General features: G+C 47.7%; 1 protein-coding gene across 1 annotated transcript in view; it reads left to right on the top strand.

The window, feature by feature from the left end:
* Nucleotides 1-4,355, top strand: part of LOC102675478 (Down syndrome cell adhesion molecule-like protein Dscam2) — a 105,893-nt gene that overhangs the window by 70,190 nt on the left and 31,348 nt on the right. The gene's annotated exons all lie outside the window — the stretch shown is intronic.

Genomic DNA, 4,355 nt, shown 5'->3' with positions numbered 1-4,355 from the left:
CGCGCGCGAGATCCTCGAAAAATTCTACTTTTTCCCTCTCTCCCCCCTNNNNCTCTCTCTCTCTCTCTCGCAGTGACAACAGTCTCAACAGGTTAACGGCATTCTATCCGGCATCGATTGGATTTCTGAAACGAGTCGAACGATTCGCTCGTCGCCTTCCTGTTTCACCCTTCGCCGGATAATCCTAATCCTTCGAGAAATCTCGAGGGTGTCGCGCCGATATTCTCGATCGAGACCAACGAACGCGACGCTCTTCTGCCGTCTCGGTCACTTCCGCCCCACGAATTTCCAATTTTTCGAAAGAAGGATAGATCGATTCGAAATAAATTTTTCAACGAGGGATTGCGTACGTACGCGCTCACGTTTCTCAAATCGTGGTGCAAAAAAAGATCGTGATTCTCTCGATGATAAGTAGCTCCTCCTCTTCATCCGGTTGATACCTCAACAGGTTACCTCTCCTTTATTCTATTTCGTAAACAACTCGAGTGCCGCGGAGCGGTTACTTTTTCTTTCTCTTCCCCTCTTTTCTCTCTCTCTCCTTTTCCGCCCTTTCATCCCCCTTCCTTTTCCAGTCAGCGCGTCTAAAGCTTCTCAATGAGCGCCGTTTCTATTTTCAAAACAGATTCTGCAAACTGCCTCGCTGCCTGCTCCTTCCCCCTTCCCTCGACGTAAACAGTTCGTTGCTCCGCGACTTTGTTAAATCGATGAGACGTATCTCCCTCCCGTTCCTCTCTTCTTATCTCCGATTCGAGAACGGTAGACGACGATTCGACACGGATAAATATATATCCTCGTTGCATCGAGAAAAGCCGTGAGACGACGAGATTAAGGGAAATTCCATTTTCTCTGGCCAAACTGCTAATTCGCACCGACGTGTATAATTGAGCGCCGCGACGGTAGTAAACACGGGGATGATCGAGTTGTTGGCATCGTTGCACAAAGGAGACGGTTAATTCTCGGAATACGGTCGGAATGCGCGAATATCGGTGGAACGAGAAATAAACCGTCGCGGACGAAATTCGGATCTCCTTAATAGGAATTAATTGTTAGCATTAACTTCAGTCCCCGGTTCGACGGTGGCCGAGTCGCGACTTCTTCGCCTGTTTCTTTGATCTTTTAACGAAAATTGTTCTCGTTAATTGTTCTCGTCGCGATGTTTTTGGTGGTCGCGGGGCCATTGTGCGCGACGATAAAGGCGAAGAGAAGAAGCCGGACGGGATGGATGACTCTCCGGCTCGTGGATCGATCACGAGAGGGAGGGGGAAGTGGCGGCATGATTCAACGAGAGGCCGCGTCTACGTGACCCGCCGCCGTTCCTCGCCGCGCGAAAAGTTATCGGATCGGGCGTCAACCCCCGGCTGAATTCGCGAAAATTCGCGTGGAGCCAACTCGACCACGCAAATCGCATATCCCGATCGAATCGCGGTGCGTCGGGTCGCGCTGTAAGCGTATTAACGCCGGCCCGTCGATTGCTCGTGCAAAGCCGAATAATTAATAACGTTTGAAACGAAACGTCAAAGGGGGGAAATACGTTGATCCACTCATCTACTGTTTTCTCTCCTCACTGCCGTTCCATTTGCCAGGATATTTTCAAAATAGCCTGTCGACAACGTAACCATTCAATTAACCCTGTCGACCATCCCCGTAAAATAACGAACGAATTCGAGAAAGTATGCGATACTCGATTCCAAAATAGAAATTTGGGTTAGATTATTGGAAAAGAGGACGAAATACGGGGATGAGACTAACGATAATCGGTGAATCGTGTAAAGGAAGGGATAGGGATCGGGCAAATGGAGCGTTGTGTCGCGTTGTGTGCATGTGTGCGTGTAGAGAGGAGAAAGGAGGTGGACTCGATGAAATAGCATTCGTTCCCCGGAAGGTTCTCGCATAACTTTTGCAATCATCAGCAAAGAAAGCCTTATTGAGGAGGGATTGTCTGGTATATTGGCTGCCATTCTCGCTCCTACGTCGCTTCCTTCCATTAACGCGGTCGTTTTATTAAAAGCATCGCGTCGCGTCTTCCCGTCACGCAACGCTTTTCAACCTGCAACTTTTCCGTGTAATCGATTTTTCGGTCAGCAATTTCACGGATAATTACGGAGATAAGGGATGGATTCGCCCCTTATTACGAATCGCTCAAGATAAACGTTGATCGACCAACTTTTTCCCCGAATTTTTTTTTTTTTTCTTGCGAAGATTTTTCCTCCGCGAGCGACTCGGATATACGATAGTCGACTATAAGAGAATAAATAAGGAAAAAGAAAATAAAGCGGAGCAATCCGATTTATTCAGTTCCGCGTAACAAAGATCTTTCCATTCGTCTGATCCTACGGAACGTTCACTTGACGACGTTCTCGCGAGCGTAGCGAATCGAGAAAATTCCACTGCATTCCACTCCACCGTAAGTACACAATTCTACGTTTCCGCGAAATTTATGATTATTTGCCCCTATTTTTCTTCAAATTCTCGTAATAATTTTCTCCCTCTCTCTCTCTCTCTCTTCTCTCGCTTCATTCATCCGTTATGGGAGACAGTTCGAAAGAAGACATCTCGCCGCTATATATCGCGTTTATATCGATGTAAACGCATCGTTGGTCGTCGTAATAACGCGTCTCCACGGCGTGAGGAAAGGGAAGAACGGAGACAAAAGGAATCGCGAGGTGCGGCTCGCCGACGCCTTCGCGGATTCGCCTTTTTTTCCCTCCCTCCTTTCTCTCCTCACCTCTCAAGCTCGTTCCCTCGCCTTTAAAGGCGCCATCCTTGCGCGTCTTATTTCCCATTCCTTCCTCGGCCTGCTTGAATACCGTATCAAAGGATATTTAAACCGGTCTTCGGTTTGAAAGAAAGTTTCCTTTGGGGTCGTGGAACAAAAGAAGCCAGGCGAGAGCCAACTCGTGCGCGCACTCCTCTCTCGACGATATTTAATGGCCGTAGCCGTGATGGTCGCCTCGATTCCGCTCGAATTTCTCCCGATCGTTCGCTCAATATGAATATAAATCCCGTCGCCCCACGTTTATCTCCGCGATACGAGGAGAAATACAGAGAAATCCTCCTTTTCTCTCTCTCTCTCTCTCTCTCTGTGCAACGCTCATATCGTATATACGCTGCACGAGGAATCTCTTCTTCGATCCTTTGCCACGCGCGAGAGACCGCTTTCGAAATTCATGACCCGAGGGCGGTCGCGTTACGTACACGTACATATGCACGTACATACGTCTCTCCCTTTCTCTCTATCTATCTCTCTGTATTGATGTATCGGTGGTAATCAGGGCGCAGAATCGTCCTGGCCGTGTGTATATGTGTGTGTGCATCAGTATCCACGCTGGATAAACGAGCCTCTTCAATAATACATAAGACGGATTCCTGGCGAGATCAAAGCCTCGTTTCCTCGATCGGTGATCAATTAAGCGCAAGACGCAAGACGCGTGCGGAAATGCCAGTAGGTAGGAGGCCACTCGATCCGAATTCGATGCCTCGCGGTCTACTCCCCTCCCCTCCCCTCTTGCCCGATTACGTCGAGCTCTTTTCCACGGTTAATCCTTCCCATGCTTTTTTAACGTCGATAATGCTCTCTCGTTTCTGGCGTGTGTAATTAGACCCGGTAAATAATCGAGTTGGAAATATCGAAAAAAAGGAGATCGATACGTGGCCATATTTTAACGCGATAAAAGACTCGGTTACGAAGACACTCGGTTTACGATCCACTTTCCCTCGTGCGTTGTGTTGAAATGAAAAACCTCGTATCCAAGAATTCTTCTCTGAACCTATCGTCCGTTTCGTGTTCCTATCGATCATTTCGTTGAATGCGCGACCCGGTTTCGCGAACGATTCTCGTTAATGATAAATCAGACGGGGGAATTGATCAAAGGGAGATGACCCGGAAGCGATTAAGCTCTTTCGGAAGGATGAAATAGCCAAAGGGACATTCGATTTCGGCCCGGTATGCCAGCCCACACTCGACTGGAATTCGAATTCCCCTGTCGTTGTGTCTAAGCACGTTAGGCGTTTTCTATCGACGTTCCACCAAATTATTGCGCGCCACCCTAACTACTTCTCATTACGTTATCGTACATTCCTTTACCAAAAAATTTCTATCCAAACGTTTCCACAAGACCCGGATCTTTTGCGATCCTCGTCGATACTTGATCAAAATATTCGAAACGAAGCGAGAAATCGATGGATGCTATTAAACAGCTGATCCCTTCACCTCGTACGAAATATTCGAACGAACCAATTTTCGATATATCGTACGATCACGACCACACGTCGTATATAACTATCTATATAAATTCATGCTCGATGATTCGTTAACGCGCGCAGAATCGCACGAGACGTACTCTCTCGTATTGGAC

The sequence above is a fragment of the Apis dorsata genome, unplaced genomic scaffold, assembly GCF_000469605.1.
Source record: "Apis dorsata unplaced genomic scaffold, Apis dorsata 1.3 scaffold_683, whole genome shotgun sequence".
NCBI lineage: Eukaryota > Metazoa > Arthropoda > Insecta > Hymenoptera > Apidae > Apis > Apis dorsata.
The sequence above is the reverse complement of the archived record's forward strand: the minus strand, read 5'-3'. Positions and strand labels throughout refer to the sequence as shown.